The sequence below is a fragment of the Rhinoderma darwinii genome, chromosome 1 (genome assembly GCF_050947455.1).
Source record: "Rhinoderma darwinii isolate aRhiDar2 chromosome 1, aRhiDar2.hap1, whole genome shotgun sequence".
In the NCBI taxonomy this organism is placed as follows: domain Eukaryota; kingdom Metazoa; phylum Chordata; class Amphibia; order Anura; family Rhinodermatidae; genus Rhinoderma; species Rhinoderma darwinii.
Window position 1 is genome coordinate 227,279,385 of NC_134687.1, and position 25,876 is coordinate 227,305,260.

At 44.2% G+C, this 25,876-nt stretch overlaps 1 protein-coding gene across 7 annotated transcripts in view; it reads left to right on the plus strand.

Annotated features, from left to right (window-relative positions):
• LOC142759603 (PH and SEC7 domain-containing protein 3-like) overlaps positions 1-25,876 on the plus strand; it is a 683,786-nt gene that overhangs the window by 347,296 nt on the left and 310,614 nt on the right. Inside the window, exon 1 of one of the 7 annotated variants that reach the window (XM_075861990.1) lies at positions 10,242-10,261. The exons of the other annotated variants lie outside the window; for them this stretch is intronic. The gene's annotated coding sequence lies outside the window, so the exon portion shown is untranslated. Of the gene's footprint in view, positions 1-10,241; positions 10,262-25,876 lie in introns of those variants that run through there. 7 annotated transcript variants of the gene reach the window in all.

The following is a 25,876-nucleotide window of genomic DNA, read 5'->3' on the forward strand; positions in this document are numbered from 1 at the left end:
GTATTGTATATGTGAGGGTACAGCTCTGAGGACCTGATCTTCTGTGGTTGGTCTTCGTGATAGTGGTCTGAGAAAGTTGTGTGTCTGACCAGGAGTACTAAGCAGTATACAGTTTTCTTCTTTTTTTTTTTTTTTTGTATTTCACATATATTTCAATATTATTATGTTCATTTGAACAAAATCAATTGATTTTCTGCAGCTACGTTTCACACCTGTAAAGGCGGCTTCACATGCAGCATTTTTAGGAAAAAAATACAGGGTTTTTTGTTGGTGTTTTTTTTTTCTTTCCAGCAAAAAAACGCTTCAGCTAGATATTAGCACTACAAACAGTGCATTTTTTTTGGTGCCTTTTTTTATTATTATTATTTTGTCTTGTGTGTTTTCAAACTGCAGCAAACCGGGATTTGGCGTTTTTTTTTATCCAGCATTTTGTGTCCGATTTTATTTGATTTTTCCCATACACCTCCATAAGGTTTATTTTGCTGCTTCTTCTTCTTCAAAAAAACGTTTGTCTTTGCATCACATGATTGGCAAAACAACACCTTAAAAAGAAAACAAAAAACAAAAAAACGCAGATAGTAAAACACGATTTGCAAACAAAAAAAAGCCAAAGAAACAAATGTACAATTTTACAAAAAAAAATAAATATATTTTTGGGCAATAAAACAGCGCACAAAAAGTGTGTGTAAAGGAAGCCTAAGGCCTCATGCACACGACCGTGTTTTTGCGTCCGCAATTCCCCCGAAAATCCACGGGAGAATTGAGGCCCCATTCTTTTCTATGGGGCCGTGCACACGACCGTAGTTTTTGCGGTCCGTGCACGGCCCGGGAGCCCGGACCGCAGAAAGTACTGCCATGTCTTATTACGGTCCGGAGCTGCGGTCCGGGCTCATTGAAAACAATGGCCGCGGCCATGTGCATGTGCGGGCGGCTTGCGGCTGACAGTCCGCTGACAGTCCGCAGCCGGCCGACCCGAAAATCACGGCCGTGCACACGGCTACGGTCGTGTGCATGAGGCCTAAGGGTATGTTCACATGAAGTGTAAAAACTGCGGATTTTTCGCTACGGATTTCATTTAGGATAATCCGCAGCGTATTACAGTTGCAGTAGAGTGGATGCGATTGGAATAAATCTCATCCACACTCTGAGTAAAAACGTTCATAAATTGACCTGCAGTGTGTTTTTTTAAATCCGCAGCATGTCTATTTATGCTGCAGAATCGCTGCTTTTCTGTTGCAGGTTTTCCCCATTGAATTCATTGGGGAGGTAAAACCCACAGCAAATAGTAGATGTTGCGATTTTGCAGCAGAAAAACTGTGTGAAATTGCAACTCGAAACAAAAAAAAAAAAGCTTTTTTTTGTTTAAAATGAATAAAATGGTTTATACTTACCACCCGGGCGTTGTCCTAGTGATTCTTTCTTCTATTCTCTGTCCAGTCCGGCCACCTAGGATGACCTTTCCTCCCATGTGATTGCTACAGCCAATCACAGGCTGCAGCAATCACATGGGCTGCAGCATCATCCCGGAGGCAGACCTGCACGGACAACAGAGGAATGTCGCCATGACAACAGAGACCGGGGTAAGTATAAACGTATTTTTTTTCTCCCTGCCCTATTTCCTCAGCGAACATTCTGCCTGAAAAACTGCACTACAATTTAGTGCGTTTTTTTCGGGCAGCATTCCCTGCGGGTTCCAGGATGGATACACTGTATACATTTACGCAGTGTATTCGCCCTGTGTGAACATGGTCTAATTGTGGAAAGTTGCATCTGAACATCTGAGCTTTTTTGTTTACTAAAATACTGTGGCATTCTTGCTTTGTGTGTTTACGCTGTGGAAAACTTTACAATGTTCACCTACAGGAAAAATATTGGAGAATATTTTTCCCATAGGCATACATGGTACATACAAGTGTGAGAGCGCACCATGTTCATTGACAAGGACGCATCTTATCATTTCCAATGCATTTGGGAAGTCTTCAGACCCTTTCCATTTTTTCCTATTTTGTTATGTTGAGGACTTGTGCTAAAATAAATAAGAATTCACATTTTCCCCATCATTCTGCACTCAATACCCCATACTGATAAAGTGAAAACAGAATGTTCGTAATCTTTGCTAATTTATTGAAAAGGAAAAACTAAAATATTGCATTGACATAGTATTTAGACCCTTTAGTCAGTACTTAGTTGAAGCATCTTTGGCAGCGATAACAGCCTCCAGTCTTCTTGGGTATGATGCCACAAGGTTTGCATACCTGAATTTGGGGATTTTCTGCCATTCTTCTCTGCAGATCCACTCAAGCTCTATCCGGTTGGATGGGGACCGTCGGTGGACTGCCATTTTCAGGTCTCTTCAGAGATGTTCAATTGATTTCAAGTCAGGGCTCTGGCTGGGCTACTCAAGGACATTAACAGTTGTCCCTAAGCCACTCCTGTGTTGTCTTAGCTATGTGCTTAGGGTCATTATCTTGTTGGAAGGTGAACCTTAGGCCCAGTCTCAGGTCCAGAACACTCTGGATCAGGTTTTCATTAAGAATATCTCTGTACTTTGCTCTATTCATCTTTCCCTCAAGCCTGACCAGTCTCCATGTCCCAGCCACTGAAAAACACCCCCTCAGCATGATGCTGCCATCACCATGCTTCACTGTAGGGATGGTACTGGGCAGGTGGTGATGAGCATTACCTGGATTCCTTCAGACAAAACACTTAGAATTGAGGCCAAAAGTAAAATCTTGGCTTCATCAGACCACAGAATCTTGTTTCTCACAGTTGGAGAGTCCTTTAGGTGCTTTTTGGCAAATTCCAGGCGGGCTTTCATGTGTCTTTTACTGAGGAGAGGCTTCTTTCTGGCCACTCTGCCATAAAGCCCAGATTGGTAGAGTGCTGCAGTGATGGTTGACCTTCTGGAAGTTTCTTCCATCTGCACACACAATCTTTGGAGCTCAGACAGAGTGACCATTGGATTCTTTGTCACCTCTCTTACCAAGGCCCTTGTCCCTCGATTACTTTGTTTGCGGGGCGGCCAGCTCTAGGAAGAGTCCTGTTCCTAACTTCTTCCATGTGAGAATTATGGAGGCCACTGTGCTCTTGGGGACTTCAGTGCAGTAGAAATGTTTTTGTACCCTTCTACAGATCTGTGCCTCCACACAATCCTTTCTCTGAGCTCTACAGGAAGTTCTTTCCTCCTCATGGCTTGGTTTTTGCTCTGATATGCATTGTCAGCTGTGAGACCTTATATAGATAGGGGTGTGTCTTTCCAAATCATGTCCAATCAAATACATTTACCACAGGTGGACTCCAATCAAGGTGTAGAAACATTTTAAAGATGATCTAGAGAAATGGGAAGCCCCCAGAGCTGAATTTCAAGTGTCATAGCAAAGGGTCTGAATACTTATGTCCATGCGAAATTTGAGTTTTTCATCTTTAATAAATTTGCAAAAATTTCTAAAAGTTTTCACTTTGTCATTATGGGGTATTGACTGCAGAATGATGGGGGGGAAAACGTGAATTTTTATTTTCTTTTAGCACTAAGCCTCAACATAGCAAAATGTGAAAAAATTGAAAGGGTCTGAAGACTTTCTGAATGCACTTTAGGGTATGTTCACACGGCCAAATTTCAGACGTATACGAGGCGTATTTTGCCTCGTTTTACGTCTGGAAATACGTCTCAAATACGTCGGCAAACATCTGCCCATTCATTTGAATGGGTTTGCCGACGTACTGTGCAGACGACCTGTTATTTACGCGTCGTCGTTTGACAGCTGTCAAACGACGACGCGTAAAAATACAGCCTCGTCAAAAGAAGTGCAGGACACTTGTTTGGACGTTTTTGGAGCTGTTTTCTCATAGACTCCAATGAAAACAGCTCCAAAAACGGACGTAAAAAACGCCGCGAAAACGGCGCGAAAAACGCCGCGAAAAATGCGAGTTGGTAAAAAAACGTCTGAAAAGCAGGGTCTGTTTTCCCTTGAAAACAGCTCTGGATTTTCTGACGTTTTTGTTGACTACGTGTGAACATACCCTTAGGTGGCTTTTGTGTCTGTCTTTGGCTTAAAAATGTCATTACGCATGCACCCCTTAGGGTACCGGAATATTTGATGTTTACTCAACTGTCAGCATGTTGTATCCTTAGTTCCTATAAAATACCGTTTGTATTATGCCACATTAATATTTACCAGAGGCATCATGAGAAAAATTTCTAATGACCGTGTACTTAGAATGATATTAAATGTGTGCTTTGTTTCATACATTACATTTTGCAGTGCGATAAACGAACGAGATTTTTAAACATCTATATATTCCCTTGTAATACTCCATGTAATTATTTTTTTCACATTGCTTCCAGCAATAACGTGTACTACAGTTCCATACTCTTGCCCTGTGTTCCCACATAGCTTAAACGCTACAGAATATCTGCAACGGAATTCTGTGCAGAAAGTCCGCTGCATTTACAGTAGCAGCAAAGATCCAAAAACTATCATGCCCACACTGTGGAGAAAAATTGGTAAAAAGTTGTGTGGAAAGTGTTCTGCGGTGCGGGCTCTGTGCGGAGACTTCACAGACTTCAATGGGGAGCAAAAATGATGTAACAGATTTGTTTTGTTGCGGTTTTTACAGTGTTTACGCAGCAAAAACCACTGGAGATCTGCAGGTGCACATATGCTTTACTTGAATCAATGTTTAACACTAAATCCGCAGGTAAAACCTCTGCGAAGAAACCACAGTGTTTCCGCAGGAATATGCTAAGCAAAGACACACTATTTGCTTCGGCTTTCCAAGACAGATTTTTCTGCCGAATTGTACGGAGGTTCCAAACAGAGCCTCAAACGCAAATGTGAACAGTGTTACTCGAATACATTATATTTGATATTGTTTTAAGAAAATAAATATTTTATATGAATATTGCTCTTCATTCTCCAGGATGTAATACAGTAGAATGGAGAACTGAGCATTAGGCTATGAGACTGTATATAACAATCGTATACTCATTTATATATTCTCATATATATATTTTCATTTGTGAACATGCTCCGTGCTACTTTACAATAGTGTTTTGAGATAAATATGTCCATCCGCATAATTTTTTCCATGCAATTACGCTGTAAAACTAGTATAATATATTGATAAATGTGTCTTTCATGTGTGGGTGCCTTCACTAAAGCTGGCCCTTGGCCAAAACAGAAATTTTTAACAGTTTTTGTTTTTTTTCTTGTCGTAAATTGGCCGACTTCTGACGAACAAAGTTTTTTTATCAAAATGTTGATTTTATGGACATTCTAAAACAATGTATGTTACGTGATTGTAAACGTTTGTAATGCTATTGGCTAAAAGTACATTTGGGACAACTGATGGTGCTGTTTTATATCCTATCTATGACCGGTAATGATTGGAGTGATCTCTCCTACATACATTATACAGTACATAATATGCCAGAAATTACACAGACCCATATGTAGATTTGGCCACTCAGATGTGATATTATTTTCAATTACACCTTTTGGATTTCCACCATTGGCAAGGCTACTAAACGATCTCCATATTCTTAAAAAAACAAAACCCTGAAATGATACTGAAGCATCTAGTTCCATTCGATGATTATATAGTAGATAAATGTCTCCACACTGCAGCATAATGTGAAAATTTGACGTGGAGATATTTCTTGGGTGGGCTTAGGACATTTTTAGGTGTGGTCCCTTAATAATCCAGAAATGTGTGTCAGCATTCCCCAGTTTCCACCCTGGAATAATTTGGAGAGAGATTTAAAAAACATATTTTGCTCTAGATTTCTACACAGCAATAAAACATTAAGTAGTTGCTATAGGTAACGACGGTAGTTTTCATCATTGTGTATGTCCCCTGTCTGTACATATTTACTTCTCCGGGCCTTTGAGTGTTTGTGGGCAGATTGCTGCAATCAGAAGCATATAGTTTAGTGAACTGCTACTTAAATATAGCTACTGTGGTCTCTCTTAAGTGGTTTTACTTGTACATTAAAGTCCTTTGGTAGAGATGGAAACTGATCATACCAATTTTATCATGTTGCCATGTAGTACAAGAATCTGCCTCTGGGTTGACCTGTTATACACGATAAACAAAAAACGGCCGTAAAAACTACAGAGCTGTTGTTTTTTTTTTTAAAGGAAAACAGCCTCTGATTTTCAGCCATTTTTTAAGCATCAAGCGTTTTTTACAGCCGTTTTTGGAGCTGTTTTTCTATTGACCCAATGTAAAAACGGCTCCAAAAACGGCTCAAGAAGTGACATGCACTTCTTTTTATGGGACTTTTTTTTTTACGCGCCAATTTATCCAAACGGCCTGTCGCAACGAAATGTCGTTTTTCCTATTGAAATCAATGGGCAGATGTTTGGAGGCATTCAGCTTCTGTATTTTCAGCCGTTTTTCGGACCGTATACGCCCCGAAAAACGGCTAATTCACACAGTCCGAAAGACGGCTGAAAATAAGCCATGTGGACATACGCGTAGGCCTAATTCACACGACCGTGTTCGGTCCGTGATATACGGTCCGCATGTCGGCCACATTTGCCGGACTGAGCTCCTAGCTAGGCTCCTAGCTTCATAGTTATGTATTAGGCTAGGAGTCCCTGCCTTACTGCGGGAAAACTGTCCCGTACTGTAATCATGTTTTCAGCACTGGACAGTAGTTCCGTGGGGAGGCAGGGACACCTAACGTTAGGGCTGGGCAATTATGACCTAAATCAAAATCACGATTAATTGAACATGTAACCTCCATTACGATTATTGAATGATTCATTAGGCCACACCCTTTTTGCATGTCACGCCCCTATTTGCATGCTACGCCATTGAATTAATGTTCATTCCCTGAGCCTGCTGTATATACCCCCTAACACTGTCCCCACACAGTATATTGTCCCCATAGTGCTCCCCACACAGTATAATGCCCCATAGCTGCACCCACACATTATAATTCTCCTATAACTGCCTCCAGACAGTAAAATGCCCCCATAACTGCTCCCACACAGTAAAATGCCCCCATTAGCTGACACCACACATTTTAATGCCCGCATAACTGTCCTCACACCGTATAATGCCCCACATAACTGTTCTCCACACAGTATAATGCCCCCCATGACTGCCCTCCCACAGTATAATGCCCATATAGCTGCCTCTATATAGTATAATGCCCCCATAACTGACTTCCAAGCAGTATAATGCCCCTATAGCTGCCCCCCACACAGTATAAGGTCCCCCACAACTGCCCCCAGTGCCTGACAAAAATAATAATATACACTACCGTTCAAAAGTTTGGGGTCACCCAGACAATTTTGTGTTTTCCATGAAAACTCACACTTATATTTATCAAATGAGTTGCAAAATGACTAGAAAATATAGTCAAGACATTGACAAGGTTAGAAATAATGATTTTTATTTGAAATAATAATTTTCTCCTTCAATCTTTGCCTTCGTCAAAGAATGCTCCATTTGCACAAATTACAGCATTGCAGACCTTTGGCATTCTAGCTGTTAATTTGCTGAGGTAATCGGGAGAAATTTCAACCCATGCTTCCAGAAGCCCCTCCCACAAGTTGGATTGGCTTGATGGGCACTTCTTGCGTACCATACGGTCAAGCTGCTCCCACAACAGCTCTATGGGGTTGAAATCTGGTGACTGCGCTGGCCACTCCATTACAGATAGAATACCAGCTGCCTGCTTCTTCCCTAAATAGTTCTTGCATAATTTGGAGGTGTGCTTTGGGTCATTGTCCTGTTGTAGGATGAAATTGGCTCCAATCAAGCGCTGTCAACAGGGTATGGCATGGCGTTGCAATATGGAGTGATAGCCTTCCTTATTCAAAATCCCTTTTACCTTGTACAAATCTCCCACTTTACCAGCACCAAAGCAACCCCAGACCATCACATTACCTCCACCATGCTTCACAGATGGCGTCAGGCACTCTTCCAGCATCTTTTGAGTTGTTCTGCGTCTCACAAATGTTCTACTGTGTGATCCAAACACCTCAAACTTCGATTTGTCTGTCCATAACACTTTTTTCCAATCTTCCTCTGTCCAATGTCTGTGTGCTTTTGCCCATATTAATCTTTTCCTTTTATTAGCCAGTCTCAGATATGGCTTTTTCTTTGCCAGTCTGCCCTGAAGGCCGGCATCCCGGAGTCGCCTCTTCACTGTAGACGTTGACACTGGCGTTTTGCGGGTACTATTTAATGAAGCTGCCAGCTGAGGACCTGTGAGTCGTCTATTTCTCAAACTAGAGACTCTAATGTACTTGTCTTGTTGCTCAGTTGTGCAGCGGGGCCTCCCACTTCTCTTTCTACTCTGGTTAGAGCCAGTTTGTGCTGTCCTCTGAAGGGAGTAGTACACACCGTTGTAGGAAATCTTCAGTTTCTTGGCAATTTCTTGCATGGAATAGCCTTCATTTCTAAGAACAAGAATAGACTGTCGAGTTTCACATGAAAGCTCTCTTTTTCTAGCCATTTGGAGAGTTTAATCGAACCCACAAATGTAATGCTCCAGATTCTCAACTAGCTCAAAGGAAGGTCAGTTTTATAGCTCCTCTAAACCGGAAAACTGTTTACAGCGGTGCTAACATAATTGCACAAGGGTTTCAAGTGTTTTATAATCATCCATTCGCCTTCTAACACAGTTAGAAAACACAATGTACCATTAGAACAGTGGAGTGATGGTTGCTGGAAATGGGCCTCTATACACCTATGTAGATATTGCATTAAAAACCAGACGTTTGCAGCTAGAATAGTCATTTAGCACATTAACAATGTATAGAGTGTATTTCTGATTAATTTAATGTTATCTTCATTGAAAAAAACTCTGCTTTTCTTTCAAAAATAAGGAAATTTCGAAGTGACCTTAAACTTTTGAACGGTAGTGTACATACTCCCCTAACCCCGTTCCAATGACGAGTGGAGGAGATACCTCTGCTCCTCTGGTCTGTCCAGCGATACATAGTGAATGGTAGAGCAGGGACCTTACGGCCTCTTGCTCTACCTTTTTGAGTTCAACTGTAGCTGCCTCCTGAAGATACAGATACAGTTTCAACTGGGAGAAACTAATTGATCCGAAATACGCACGTTGACGACGATTAATTGTGCTGAATTTCGATTATTTTTAGATTAATTTCCCAGCCCTACCTAGCATCATACATTACTATGATGCTAGGAGTCTGGCTCCCTGTACTGTATTCTGTCCGGGAAATGCGGCCGACACGCAGACCGTATATCACGGACCGAACACGGTCGTGTGAATTAGGCCTAAGGGTATGTTCACATGGCCTATTTTCAGCCGTCTTTCGGACTGTGTGAATTAGCCCTTAGGGTATGTGCACACGATAACGACCATTACGGCTGAAATTACGGAGCTGTTTTCAGGAGAAAACAGCTCCGTCATTTCAGACGTAATTGCTCGTACTCGCATTTTGCGAGGCGTCTTTGACGGCCGTAATTTGGAGCTGTTCTTCATTGGATTCAATGAAAAACGGCTCAAATTACGTCCAAAGAAGTGTCCTGCACTTCTTTGACGAGGCAGTCATTTTACGCGTCGTCATTTGACAGTGACGCGGAAAATGACAGGTCGTCAGCACAGTACGTCGGCAAACCCATTCAAATGAATGGGCAGATGTTTGCCGACGTATTGGAGCCGTATTTTCAGGCGTAAATCGAGGCATAATACGCCTCATTTACGCCTGAAAATAGGTTGTGTGAACCCAGCCTTAGACTTTATTCACACGGGCCTGTATGAATCTATGTGAACGGTCGTGTGAATCCGTGGAACAGGTTAATAGCTGTTATACTCAATTAATACATATTAATCAATCAATATATTTTTCCAATTTTTTATTTTTTTAAACAGTTTATTATTTCATCCAAAACAGAGCAATGTTTGATTCATAACAAAACCTTTTTAGAATAGTATATTATTATTGCTACCTATATAATTTACCCAAATTTCACTTATTTTTAAAGCTAACCCCCTTAACCAGAAAGGAAAAAAATAAATATAAACAAAATTAAAGAAATACAGCAAGTTTACTTAATCTCTAGTACATAGTTTCTGTCAGTTTGTTCCAAGATTTCAATACATGGTTGCAATTTTAGATGTAAAATAACTAAAAACTACTTCTAGCCTCCTCCGCATAGTAAACCTTTTCATAAAGTATTGTCTTGTAGATCTGATTCTTCCATATAAGAAAAAGTGGAGGGTTACCAGATATCCAGTATTTCGAAGCATGCCAAGAACAGTAATTGAAGAGTTTGTATTACCTGTATTTTATTATATATAGTAAAAATTCCAGTAGTCACCCAGCAAATCAAACTTTCATCATAATCTGTCTCAAAAGGTGTGATCCCCTTAACATATTTCAATACCTGATACCAATATCGGTGTAACTTCGGGCATCTCCAAAGTAAGGCCCCATGCACACGACCGTGCCCGCAATCACGGCCCGCGATTGCGGGCACGGCCAGCCGCTGACTGACAGCCGCATTTCCGGGCCGTGCTCCCATACAAAGTCCCGCAAAATGCGAAAGAACGGACATGTTCCATAATTCCCGGAACATTTCCACGGCACTGACACCCTTCCGTAGTGCTACGGAAAGGTGTCAGTGTTCAATGAAAGTGAATGGCTCAGTTTTTGCGGACCGCAATTGTGGTCCGCAAAAACAGAGTTTTTTTCTGTCGTGTGCATGGGGCCTAAGTGAATCAAATCTGCACCCAAAGAGCTACACTTTGGACAGCTATCAATGGATCTATATTCCCTATTAAGGCTCCATGCACACGACCGTATTTTTCATCAGTAATTACGGACCCATTCTTTTCTATTGGCCACGGACACCTTTCAGTATTTTTACTGATTGGTTTCCGTGCTGAAAAAATTATTGAACCTATCCTTTTCTTGTCAGTAATTATGGCAAGGACTCTCCCAGAGAAGTCTATGGGAGGTTCCGTAAAAAATACGGACAGCTACGGATGTGCATCCGTATACTGTCCGTATTTACGGAAGCGTTGCTAGGCAACATGCTAATGACATAATTTGCATCCTCCCCTCTTTTTTTACGGATCCGAATATACGGATGGAATACAGATGCAATATGGCCCGTATTTAAGGACACCCTTCCGTATACAGGAATGAAAAACGGATGCCTACGGATCTGTATTTACAGAGAGTATTTTGGGATAGATGAAAATACGATCGTGTGCATGATTCCTAACTAGTTTTTTTTAGGCGTGTAGTGTAATCTATTAATTACCATATAGTGAGAAAATCTATGTGCCATATTATGTGAAACATAATCCAAATTACTGTGAATCTATTCCAATTGCGATTCATTAATTGCACCCAAATTCAAATTGTATTTCTGATAAAAAAGTATTTGCAGAGGTTAAAAGTTGTGAAGTTACGTACAGTTATTATAGTAATATATGTTAAGTTATTTATATTAAGAAAATAATTATTAAATTTTCTTGGTATTTTTATCAGTTTACTTACAGCAATAAGAAAATCGAGATTCAAATCAAAAATTGCCCATTCGGGTTGAAAAAAATCTAGATGTTATTTTTTGGGCAAAATCACCCATCCCTAGTATACAGTATTTGTAAATGTGTGCATGTTTTATATTTTGCTTGGGAATTAATTTTGAAATGTGTAATTGTATGTGTATGTATTAGTTACATTTATGTATTGTCTACCCCATGATATATACTAATCTCAGGTAAGCAAGCCCGTGGTTTGGTGTCTAGAACAGACTTGCTTGCAGAGTAGCATGACCCTTTTTACAATGGTACTATTGTTTAGGTGTTATTAACAAAGAAGTGCTGCCACAGAAGAAACAACACAGAATTAGTGTAGAAGGGATTATCCGAGATTATAAAAAAACAAAACACAAACGTACCTGTATGGTTGGATTCACACGCAGCAGATTTTGTTGCAGAAATTTCTGCAACTGAAAATCGGCTCAATTCATCTAAATGGGGTTGTTTCTGCAGCATGCACATTTTACAACAAAATTTGCCTCGTGTAAATCCACCCTTTGGCTGGATTCACACTGTGTTTTTGTTGTGTTTTTTTTTTATAAATTCTTTTATTTATAAATTTTTCAAACATAACACGATGATGCAAAAAGAATCTGCAAGCATATAGCACTTAGTCACGCAGGCCGGAAAATGAGGTAATCTTGTATGATGTTTGTGCAATCAGAGAAATATTAACATTAATTGGGGCTAGGCCCTTGCATCCCGAACCTGCAGACATGCACTAGGCCCACAGTGAAGCATAACTTAAGAGGGGGAAAGAACAAGGAGAGGAGAAAAAAGGAAAGACAAGGGAGGGTAAGGGACGAATTCTGGTGTTATATGCCCTGCAAAGAGTACAAATCACGAGGCTACGATGTTCCTGAACTCCACTGATGATTGAAACCTGACCCAGTGATACCAGGTCTTCATGAACTTGGCGTGAGTACCTCTCATGGATGCCGTGAGATCCTCCATCCTCATAATCTCCTGTATCTTATTAAACCACATGCTGAGCGACGGCGCAGCAGATTGTCTCCACAGCGCTGGTATGCAGGCCCTGGCAGCGTTCACCAGGTGGCGGACCACAGAGCGACGATATGAGGATAGTGGAACCTCGCACAGATGGAGCAAGAAGAAGGCCGGTGTGCATGGGAGCGGGAAGTCCGTGACCAAAAGTCAGTCAGCCTCGGGCAATCCCAAAAGACATGGAGAATCGTTCCCACCTTGTCACCACATCTCCAGCAGAGCGGGGAGACCGCCAGAATCATGGAATGTAATCTGGAAGGCACCCTATACCATCGCGTTAAAATTTTAAACCCCCGCTTCTTGATACCTGCTGGCCATGGACGATTTATGTGTCATCGTGTAAACCCTATCTTGTTGTTCAGCCGAGAGTGAGATTCCCAAATCCCTTTCCCACCGTAGCAAATATGTGGGTGTGGAGAGGGTAGATGGGGAGATCAGTAAGGAATATAGTCTGGATAGAGTGTGCTGCATCGAGCCCGTGCCTGCGCAAAGGAGTTCAAACGGAGTTTTGACCCGCGCATATTCCGCAGAGTTAGGTAAAGACCTCAGGAAGTGTCACCTCTGAGTAACCTGCCAGGGAGTGAGGGGGAGAGGGTCTGTCAAAGACGTCAGTTGCGGGCCAGTCATCCATGACTCCCCGTGCAGGTAATGGGAGGCGGGGCCCCTACCTGCCTGCAACCAGCTTCGAAATGGACCCCCCTCCCGCCCTGGATGAAACGCCGGGTTACCTAAGATGGGGGACGGAGATGGGGAGATCTCTTTCAGGGGAAAGACCTTTAACGCCACGGTCAGTGAGGGCCCTATCGTCGGATGTGTCTTTGCTGTCAGAGGGGTATCCCTGCCCAGCCAAGGCAGAGCCTGTAGGGGGACAGCCATAGAAGACTGTTCCATCGATACCCATTGTTTGAACTCCGTGTGGCGGAACCAGTCCAGGATGCGCGTCAAGTGCGAGGCCTGGTGGTAGGAAATAAAGTCAGGGAGCCCCACGCCCCCTTCACTCTTAGAGTGAAAAAGTGTGGAGCGGGCTATACGGGCCGGTTTCCCCATCCAAATAAAGCGGTGGAGCAAGGACAACAGAGTTCGGAAAAAAGTGCGGGGAATGTGGATCGGTAGGGCTTGGAAGAAGTACAATATCCGTGGGAGAATATTCATTTTGAAGATTGCACATCTGCCGAACCATGTGAAGGTGCCCTTCGTCCAGGAATCCAAATCGCTCTTTACCCGTTGCAGGAGAGGAGGATAGTTAACTGCGTAAAGGCGAGAGCGATCTCTGGAGAGCTGGACCCCCAAGTATTGAAGCGAGTCTCTAGCCCACTTGAAGGAGAAGGACCCCGATAAGTCCTCAACTAGTGACTGTGGCAATGATATGTTTAGAGCCTTAGATTTCTGATCATTTTAAAATTTGACAGCTTCGAGTATCTACTCATTTCCGCCATGAGGTTGGGCAGGGAGATGCTGGGTGCAGTGAGGAAGAAGAGAAGGTCATCCGCATACGCCGCCACTTTATGCGATCTTCCCCCCACTAATACACCCGCTATATCTGGATTGGAACGAACCCGACAGAGGAAGGGTTCCAGGCACAAAATAAAGATCAAGGGAGACAGGGGACAACCCTGCCGCGTGCCATTGGAGATAGAGAGCGGAGATGATAAGTTACCATTCACCTTAACCCTGGCAGATGGAGATGAGTAGAGGCTCCAGATCCATTGCATCATGTGGGAACCCAGTCCGACGTGCCGCAAAGTAGCCGACATGAAGTCCCAGTCCACTGTCAAATGCTTTCTCTGCGTCCGTGGACAGCAGCAGCATGGGTAGAGACGAGGCAGTCGCGTGATAAATCGGGTTAATTGCCCTAGTAGTATTATCCCTAGCTTCCCTCTGGGGCATGAAGCCCACCTGATCATAGTGGATCACACGGTGGAGAAGGAGGGCAAATCTATGGGCCAATATCTTTGCAAACAACTTGAGATCTACATTAAGCAGGGAGATGGGACGGTAATTTTGGCAGCTGGTGGGGCCCTTCCCTTCCTTGGGTAAGACCGTAATGTATGCCCGCAAGGCATCCTGAGGGAGAGAACACCCGTCTGTGAGGGAGTTATAGGCCTGCAGGAAGTGAGGCCCGAGAAGGTCTGAGCATGCCTTGTAGTACTGAATGGGAAGACCATCCGGGCTCGGCGCCTTCCCCACCGGGGAATCCTTCAGGGCCCAGGACCACTCCTCTGGAGAAATCGGCTCTTCCAAGGCCGCTAGAGCTTCCTGTGGGATACTTTTAATCCCCGAAGAGCAGAGGTATGCCTCCATCTGCTCCCGCCTAGTTCCCCCCCTCTGCGGAAGGGGAGGTCCGCGGGAGATTGTAGAGTGAGTGGTAGTATGCCCGGAAGGCTTCCGAGATGTCCTGGGGGCAGTGTACACTCCCGGCTCTGTGTGTCTGCACCTGGGGGACATAGGTTCGTGACCTGGTTTTCCGCAGTGCCCGTGCCAGAGTCCTGCCTGGTTTGTTACTGAATTCATAGAAGTGTCGCCTACACTTTACTAGGGAGACCCTAGCCTTAGCAAGACAAAGAGACCGGACCTGAACACGCAACTGCCCCAGCTCCGCCCCGACCAACTGGTCCAGAGAAGCCTTGTGGGTCTGCTCGAGGAGGTGTATACGGGATAACAGGTCGCTCAAGTGAGCCGTCCGTTCCCTTTTGAGTTTAGATCTGATCCGAATAAATGAACCTCGGATCCCGCACTTATGTGCCTCCCAGACACTAAGCGGACTTACATCTGGAGTTACATGCGTAGCAAAGTACTCCCGTAAGTCCCTGTGTATTTCTGAGATTACCGTCGGGTCCTGCAGAAGCGAGTCATTTAATTGCCACTGCCAGGAGCGAGGGTGGGCTGCAGGAAGACAGAGAGAGAGTGTAATGAGGGCGTGATCCGAGAAGGTTATGTTGTCTATAGCGACTGAGGAGAGGATGGAAATATGTGAGTGGCGCAGAAAGAAGTAGTCTAGTCTGGTGTATGTGTTGTGGGGGGCCGAAAAGAAGGTGTAGTCTTTAGTCGTCAGGTGCATAAGCCTCCACGCGTCTACCAGTTGGTGGTCATGAAGCAGCCGCCGCACCTGGCGATGTGCCGATTTGGGTAGCGACGAATGTCCACGTGAGGAGTCTATAGTCTGGTTCAATGTAAGGTTCAGGTCCCCCCCTAGTATGAGAGTGCCTTCTGAAAAACCATCCAACTCCGTCAAGACCCCTTCAAAGAAGGCGACCTGACCAGTGTTAGGGATATAGCATGTGACCAGTGTGAACAGTCTGTTAGCCAACCTACCCTTCACGAAGATATACCGTCCCGCTCCATCTGTACGAGTCTCCACGTGCTCCCACAGTAGAGAGCGAGAGATCAGGATAGAGACCCCCTTGGTCTTGGAGTCCGGTGAGGTACTGTGATACCCCTCCGTATAGCGAGAGTCCGTCAACCGCGGAACGCTGTCCGCCCGGAAGTGAGTTTCCTGGAGGAACGCCACATGCGCTTTCTTTTTCCATAGGAGACGGAGGATGGAGGATCTCTTCTCTGGAACGTTCAGGCCCTGTGCATTCAGGGAAACAACCGTAATGTTAGACATATGGAGCCACAGAAGGGAAACAGAAAGGGGAGGGAAAGGCGGGAAAAGAAATGGAGACCCCCGTATAGAAGAATGAGGGCCGAGAGGAGGGACACTAGCGTCCCACTAACAGCGGGGTGCAGAACCCCTAATCAATACTTCGTGTGTAATGCCGGACCCGGGAGAAAATACCCCCTAAGCACGACACTACAGCGCGGAACCTAGTGGGGAACGTAGAAGGACAGCAGCGTGAAGAAGTGATCTCCCTGAGACTCGCCATCAGAAGAGCCTGAGGTAGTAAGTTCCAAAAAGAGAGCTGCCCGGAGCCCCGAACTCATGCGGCCAACTGCAACGGGTGCATGAAGGTTCCCGACCTCACACCGCGGCGCAGTGTGAGGGGGGGAAAAGGGTCCCCCAGACATCCCTGGACCACACTGACCAGACCCCCTGACCCACCTAAATTCCCATTCGGCCTACCAACAATCCCTCCCACCAGAACCTGAGAAGAAACCTGAGGAGAAAAAGAAGCGGAGTTAGACACTCGTATCAAACAAAACAGACCCCCACAGACTACCTTATAGATACAATGGTCCATTAGTCTTCTGGCCGCAGGTGGATCAGTTTCTTCTGGTTGACCGCCGTCCAGATGCTCGTTGCTCCCGAGGACCGTCTCTAGGATGTGGCAGAGGAGGGAGCGGAGTGTCCGAATACAGTCCCCCCCTGGGGAAGAGCGACGGTGGCGGCTCCGTCCAGTCTGGAAGGCGTACAGGAGAGATGTCTAAGAAGCGGAAGGCTTCTTCCAAATCATCCGGTGAGCGGACGGCAAAGGATTGCCCCTGTCGGCGGAGAATGACGTGGAAGGGATGACCCCATCTGTAGGAAGCGCCCGCTTCCTTGGTAGCCTCCAGCAAAGGGCGTATTACCCTGCGCATGTGTAGGGTCAGCCGAGAAACATCCGGCAAGATGGACACCTCCTCGCCCTGGAAGGGGACGGCCCCCCACTCCCAGGCTCGCCGGGCAATGTCCTCTTTTTGCTTATAGAAGTGGTGCACTGCAGATGACATCTCGCGGGCGGTTGCTGTCCCTGTTCCGTGGGCCTGCTAAGCGATGCACCCTGTCCATTTCAATGGCCGAGTCACGACGTCTGTCCATGAGCTTGTTAAAAATATGGGTGAAAACTTCGTATAGATCCTCGGGCGGCACAGATTCTGAGGTGTTTTTACCATTTTACCAACTGGGCATTGTAAAGAGAAGTGTATGACGCTGACCAATCAGCGTCATACTCCGCGTCGCATGGACCTATGTTAGTCAATGGGGCCGTTCAGACTGTCAGTGATTTTCACACAGCGTATGTCCGCTGCGTAAAACTCACAATGTCCTATATTTGGCTGTGTTTCGCGCATCACGCACCCATTGAAGTCATGCGCTCTACAGTAGTCAAAACTATGAATGAAAACAGAAAAGCACCACGTGCTTTTCTGTTTACAAACATAAAAACAGAGTGTCATAATGATAGCGGCTGCGCGAAAATCACGCAGCCACGCATCATATGCTGCTGACACACGGAGCTTTTAAGGACCTTTTGCGCGCGCAAAACGCACACGCTCGTTTGACTCCGACACAGTTTTTTTTTTGCAGGCGGAATTTCTGCCTCAAAATTCCGTTTTGAAGTTTGAGGCAGATTTTCCTCTCCCTGCACGCCGATTTTCGCAGCATTTTTCGCCCGTGGGCATTGAGTGCCGCGGGCATAAAACACAGTGAAATACGCTTTCTCTGCCTCGCATTGATGTCAATGGGAGGTCAGCGGCGTAAACGCCCGAAGATAGGGCATGTCCCTTCTTTCTGCTGCGAGCCGGTTTTACAGCTCGCGGGAAAAAGACGCCTCCGCCTCCCATTGGAATCAATGGGAGGCATTTTCGGGCCGTTTTTGACGAGTTTGCGGCGCGGTTTCCGCGTCAAGAAACTCTGTGTGAACATAGCCTTAGGCTCTGTTCACATCTGCGTCGTAAAATCTGTTAGGGTTTACCGGGGAGACAATAGCACAGTATGCAACGGAAACGTTGGTTCCGTTATACCCTTGTCCTGCTCCTCTGACGGAGCAGAAAAATGGAACAGCACAATGCAGGGGTGGACATAGCCTAAGTTATAGGGAAGAAATTTACTCCAACGTAGTGCAAAACAAATTTGTTATATTTTAAAATAACACAAAATCATTATGGTATCAGATGCCTTCTAAGGCCTCGTTCACATCTGTGTTGGAGGCTCTATTAGGGGCCTCCGTCACAGATCAGGCCGAGATTACCAGAAACAAACCAGCATGCTGCACTATTGTTTTTCGGCAAAACCACGGACACCCCAACAGAAAGCCGACGGAACCCATTGAAGTCAATGGGTTCTATCAGCCACCGGTGGTATCTTTGGTGCAACGAAACCGTCGCTGCTGGCTTTTCCTTGTTCTCCCCTGTACATAGCCTAATCATTTTAAGCTCTCTTTTTTTCTTTCTTTCTCTCTTTCCTTCAGTATTTTTTAGTAGCTCAAATTATCGTTTAGTATACTCAAGAAAAGTTTTTTGTAGTGTCAAAAACAGCACATGCGTCTCTTAAATTTAGACAACAGACTTTTATTTTATGCTCAGTAGTGATACCAAAGTCCTTACTCCAGGATCAACAAAGCCAAGAACAAGATTCTGTTTTAAACATTAGGGTATGTTCACACGACAGCGTCCGTAACGGCTGAAATTACGGGGATGTTTCCGCCTGAAAACATCCCTGTAATTTCAGCTGTAACGGCATGTGCAGGCGCTTGAACGCCGCGTCCATTACGGACGTAATTGGCACTGCTTTTCATTGGAGTCAATGAATAACGGCTCCAATTACGCCCAAAGAAGTGACAGGTCACTTCTTTGACGCGGGCGTCTATTTACGCGCCTCATTTGACAGCGGCGCGTAAATATACGCCTCGTGTGAACAGACAAACGTCAGCCCATTGCTTTCAATGGGCAGATATTTGTCAACGCTATCGAGGCGCTTTTTTCAGATGTAATTCGGGGCAAAAACGCCCGAATTACATCCGTAATTAGTGCGTGTGAACATACCCTTAGACAGCTATTTTCCTCCTTAGGCCCCATGCACACGACCGTATTTTTTCCCTCCTATAAATACCGGCCGTAAATACGGGTCCGTTGTCACATGGTTTTAACTTGTACTTACGGACCCGTGCCTGTAAATACGTGTCTGTTGTCATCCGTATTCCACCAGTATTTACGGACCCGTAAAAAAAATCGGGGGCTGGAAATGTCTCATGATCGCTCAGACGCCATTCTCTCCGCTTCTCTTTATTCAAAAATTGAAATCCCCTGATGTCGCCTAGCAACGCTCCCGTACTTATAGGTGCACACACGTAGCCACCCGTAATTACGGGAGCCCCATAGACTTCTATGGGCCTGCCCATACCGTAATTACGGCCTGAAATAGGACATGTTCTATATTTTTCAACGGCCCGGGCACCTTCCCGTACGCAAACGGGAAGGTACCCGTGGCCAATAGAAGTCTGTGGGCCCGTTTTTACGGTCGTGTGCATGGGGCCTACGACCGGGTTCCCACAGCACTAAAACCACGCAGCATGTCCGACCTGGAACCCACAGCACATTCCTAACGGACAGAAATAGCGGATGGGATTTCCGCTGCAAAAAGCGCTGAAAAACCCCCAAAAACATTTATACTTATCCCTTCCCTCTCTTCTGCGCATAGTCCAGCCTCCTAAGATGACGTTGCAGGCCATGTGACTGCTGCAGCCTGTAATTGGCTGCAGCGGTCACATAAGAAGACACCGCATCCCAGGAGGCTGGACTGCAGGAAGAAGCAGGGAGTTCTGGGTAAATATTATTTTTTTTTTTCCTGTGTTGCGATGGAATCGCTTTCCACCGCAAAAGTCACAATACTTGGCTTTCTGTTTCGGGTTTTGCATCCCCATTGAATGCAATGGGGAAAACCCGCAAAAGAAAAGCAACGAAAACACAGCATAAATTGACATGTTTACAGTGCGTTTTTTTTTCTGCAGCGTGGGTATGAGATTTTTAAATCTCGTTCGCTTTGCTGCTACCGTAAGTGCTGTGGAATTTCCGCACATAATTCTGTTGCGGAAATTCCGCAGCGTTTACACTACCTGGGAACCCGGCCTAAGGCCTTGCTCACACAGTGCAGATTTGCTGTAAGTTTTGCATGCATTTTTTTACCCAAAACCAGAATTGGATCGGGGAGAGCAGACCTTTAAGGCCCTGCTTTTATATATTTTTTTCTGTTTAGGTTCCGTTCTTGGTTTCAGCTTAAAAAATACATGCAAATTCTCACTGTGTGAACAAGGCCAAATTAAACTTGCAGGCTCGGCTTATCAGATAAGCATGTAAAATCCAATCTTGAGGCACAGTTGGAAAACTTTGTCTTTAGTGTTCCAATTGATTACAAATGTGGGCAGCATGGTGGCATCAAATCTCACCAAGGACAACATGGTTTGTATGTTTACCCTGTGTTTGTATAGGTTTCCTTCGGGTTCTCCGGCTTCCTTCCACACTCCCAGTAAAATTGGCCCTATTGTGTTTCTAAGGCTTCGTTCACATCTGCGTTGAGACTCCGTTCATGGGTTCCGTCTGTATATGGCATGAATTTCTGATCGGTGGGGCTCCGACTACCAATACTCAGAATGAATGGGCTGAAACACTGAATTTGCGCTACGTCCCCTTCAAAGTTTGAATAAGAGCTTTACTACTCAGTGCTGGACTGTGACAATCCATAATGCATTTCATGAATAATGCCGGGGTAATTGGTACATGATCATGCGGTCTCATAAATGCATGATAAAAGATGCAGGTAAATTACAACAATATCACAATAAAAGGAGAATTCTATAGTTCAGGTATAATGACATTTTAAGTACTTATATGAGGGAATGTTTTCTAAATAAAGTACTATCCGGTCTGTTTATGGGCTTCCTACCGGTAGTCATTCATGTTGACCTGTAACCTTTACATCCTGTGCTTGTACTTAGCCATGCATTACTCCCTTGCTGATGTTACTTCCTTTATTGTTAAATAATATCTGTCGTTTTTTTGCCAATCTCCTAGCATTATCCTTAGCTGTTAATAGACATGATGTGTTTTGTCTATGTGTTGTAAATTGAGGACCCATGCACTTTGTATTACAGACCCATTCATTTCTATGGCCGACAGACACCTTCCTGTATATTTACGAGGATGTTGTCTGTGCTGTATAAACCGTAAAAAATAGGACATGTCCTATTTTTATTTTACAGACCGTGCTCCCATACTTTATAATGGGAGCACGGTCCGCAAATGCGAATGACTGTCTGAGACAGGCCGTGCCCGTAATCACGGATCGTGATCATGGGCACGGTCGTGTACATGGGGCCTCGGCATTGGTGCCCTCTATGGGTCACATCTATTAATCCTGTGATGTAATTTGTAGCTCTACCCAGGAGAGGAACTATTTAGTAGCAACAAGGGGGGGGGGAGCTGGAGTACAATTCTGGTATTTTGCTTTCATTACAAATGCCATTCTTTACATCTGGTGTGAGGTTTTTTCTAGATTGTTTGTATTAATCAGTATCTTTTCTAGCATTAACAGTTTTATATAAGGCTTCATTCACATCTGCGCTAAGGCTCCGTTCAGTCGAAGCTTTCCGTCGGAAGGGAGCCCTGACAGGCAAAAACGGAAAGCATAGGTTTCCGTTTCCATCACCATTGATTTCAATGGTGACGGATCCAGTGCCAATGGTTTCCGCACCTGAACCGCGCCTGTCTTATACTAACACATTAACAATACTGAAGTGTTTAGACAGTGAATAGACATTCCACGGGATGTCTATTCACAATCTCTGCACTTCGTTCCTGTTTCTATGGTAGTTACAACAGAGGAAGCGTGATCTCGTTGTAACCTGTCATTTACAGCGAGATCTCGCGAGATCACGCTTCCTCTGCTGTAACTACCACAGACAGAGTAACAAAGTGCAGGGATTGTGAATAGACATCCCGTGGAATGTCTATTCACTGTCTAAACACTTCAGTATCGTTAATGTGTTCGTATAAGACAGCACATAAGGATCTAGCAGGATCCCTATGCGCTGCCTAAATGAATGGAGAGGAGTGCATGATGCTGATTGGTCAGCGTCATACACTCCCCTGTACAACGCCCACTTGGTCTAAAGTAAAAACACGCCTTAAGCAACTCATTAGCACAAATCTAAAATCGCTAATAAAGGGATAAAAATAGATATTTTTTTTAAAATTAGAAAGCACTGCTGTCACCTACATTACAGCGCCCATCTCCTTATGTAGGAGATAGGGCACTTATAATGTGGTGACAGAGCCTCTTTAAAGTTTGTTTTTTTCAAATTTGTTTTTATTGAATTTAGAAGCATTCAAACAAGCATAAATGTATTGTAGGCATGCAGGCCTTCAATTATAAGCAGTACAGAAATAATAAAATAATACAAAGAGGGGGAGGGGAAGCGGTGAGATTTATAACATCAAATAGAACAGTGTCTGAGTATAACGTAACATCTACAAATCATACTGTATTGCACACGTGATGTCAACAGGCTACATGTCAGAAATAAAGTGTCATGTAGGTGAACGACCAAGTCTAACCAATGAGATCCTACAACAAAGATACTAGCTAAGCAGCAAATGAGGTGGCCCACCACTTAAGAATCCGCCTGTATATCCATGTGTCTCAACCTAACAGAACAGCTACATCATACGGATAAGGTGCTACTAACAGTGGCATGTCTTGTATCATTGAAATACTGCCACGGTTTCTATAATTTCAAAAATTTGGCATGTGTACCTCGCTCCCAGTTAGGCTTTATTCAGACGAACGGGAAAAACGTCCTTGCAACGCGCGTGATTTGCACGCGCGTTGCACGGACCTATATTAGTCTATGGGGCCGTGCAGACATGTCAGTGATTTTTACTCAGCGTGGGTCCGCTGAAAAAAAGTCACGACATGTCCGTTCTTTCGGCGTTTTGCGCGAATCACGCACCCATTGAAGTCAATGGGTGCGTGAAAACCATGCATGACGCACGGAAGCACTTCCGTGCGAACTGCGTGATTCGCGCAACAGCTGTCAAAAGTTCGTGTGAATCCAGCATTGAAGAGTTCCTCCAACCGAGCAATTTGTTGAATTTTAACATTTTAAAGTTTGATTAAAAAGAAAAAAAAAAGAAAGGGGGAAGTCCTTGATGTGTCCTTGTGTATTAGAGTCCATAGAACTTGTTACAAATCGAGGAGTTTTTATGGAATGTAACTCTGCATAACGCTTAAAGGGGATATTCCGATCTGTAACGTTATAGCATATCATGAGTTCATACCATAACTTTATTTTCAGGGGTCCGACCTCCAGGATCCCCATTGACCTTGAGAACAAAGGGACTGTGGTCCCCTGGCCATTATTTCTGCTCAGTATCGCTCCCAGCCATCAGTTGTGGAGAGAAATTAAAGTTTTTTTTTTACCACAAACAATACTTGTCACCTATCCACAGAATAGGTGACAAGTGTCTGATGGCTGGGGGCCCCACCACTGGGACCCCGATCCATCACGAGAGCAGGGGTTAAGTGTCTACTCTTTGAGTAAAGCGGCGGTCAGGAATGTGATGCCACTCCATTCAACTCTGACACTGACTGAGATATCTGTGTACAGCAATCGGCTGTTTCTGTCAGCCCTATAGACATTGAATGTAGCGGCAGGGCACATGCTCGACTGCCGCTCCATTCAAGCTCCCCCTCACTGCGTTTTTTATGCAGTAATGTTGAACGCGGGGCTCGAGACCACCATTTCAGTGATAGTAGGTGTCCAAGCTTTCTAACATTTATTTTTGGAAACCGGTAGGTTGTACATTAGAGCCCTAAGATCTGGTTCAAGTGAATGCAACCTAAATTTGGTTGACTTGAACCACGGGGGTCCCATAATGCAAATTCTAAAATGTGGTTGCATTACGGCTGTCTGAAAGATATACTTGTGAAAACGTTACAGATTATGTTCGTGTTTTTATTTTGTGGTTTGGCAAGTGAGAGGTGATACTATGATATCACCTTTTTTTGTTTGGAAGATTTGTGCTGATGAAATGTTCAAGTGTTCTCTAGCCGTATGAGCCGTCTCATGTCATTTAGTAAAGGTTGTCTAGGCCGACACACAGAAATGACATTCGCATTCACTTTATACCTGTGTCTACTCCGCATACTAGATCTGTTTCAGATTACTGGTGATTACGGGGGTCTTTCAGTAAGTGAGGTCCTTTATAAACCTCTGCTATTTTATATTTACCATGGATAGACACGGAAGAGTCCTATAAATGTACTAATCTATTTTTCCTTTGGACACATTTTAGTGGAAATAGCCCAACGACCACTATTATTTGTAATTATTCTTGTGTTTTGTGCTATTAATAAATCTTTGAACTTCCTATAAATAAGACCTTATTACATGTATATGATTCAGTACACATTATCTGTCATTAGTAATCTGTAACACCAGCCGCCGACAAATGAAAAATTACTTGCACTTGAAAGAGTTGCTGTTTTACTATCATTAAAGAACAGGATCAGAAAATGAGAGGTTTAATCCCTTCCCGCAAATCAGCGTTACTGTACGTCGTTTTTAGCGGTGCCTTACCGCAAAATGGTGTACAGGAAAGCCCTGCATTCAAACTGTCACCATGTCACTTGACATGGTGACATCACAATGATTGTCGCGGTCCGTGACCTATCATAGCGGTCCTGGTCGGCGATCACTGTGGTTGGTCAGTCAAATGTGAAAGACCAATCACAGCTGTCAATGACAACACAGTGCCGTTTCCCGGCTCTGAAAAGTTCATTGCGTGTCAGATCTCCTCAGAGCCGGTCATCAGTGTAGTGTAGTGTACTGTCAGTGTTTCTGACAGAAAAAACTGTTAAAAACATAAAAATAACTCCTCTATACTCACCCTCCATTCCCTTCAGCTGATCCCTGCCTAGTGTGAAGGACCCTGTCCGATCCGTGAAGGACCCTGTCAGATCTGAAATCCCTGTCAGTGTCCCTGTCAATTTTGTTTAAAAAGTTCCCCAATTTTACCCTATACTGACCCCTAGCCCCAGCTTCTGTCACCTGCTTACCTGCTGACGTCCGTCACCTGCTGACCGTTTACTTGTGGTCTTCTGTCCCTACCTACTCCATCCTCTCATGTATTTGTAGGGAGTTTAGCTTTCTTGTTAAAAAAACATAATTTAAAAAAAAAAAAATGTAACAGTTATTTAGCAATTGTAGGGAGTCTTGTTAGGGGTAGCGCTATTTTATATAGGCTCATTACCGGACCTCTGTGTCTTGTCACTGCCTGTGACCTATACAGTGCGCTCGGTCCCGCTCCTGTATTTTTAGGGATCACTTTTTAGTTCTATTGTTTTTAGGGAGATTTATTAGCTTGATTAGTTATTATATACTGTACCATACCAATATGTCCCAGAGATTTTATAGTCCAGAGGAGGCATATGCCATGTTATGCTCCGAAACCAACTCTGCAAGTGAAGATGAGATGGAATTTGTTATTTCATCTTCATCATCATCTAGCGAGTCTTATGAGCTCCCTCCCACAGCGCAGAAGAGCAGTTGGTCCTGCGCAGCCGGATTCAAATGAGGCAATGTGGGTACCTGCTGTAAATTATACCTCTCAGGTTCCTAACTTTACTGCCTCCTC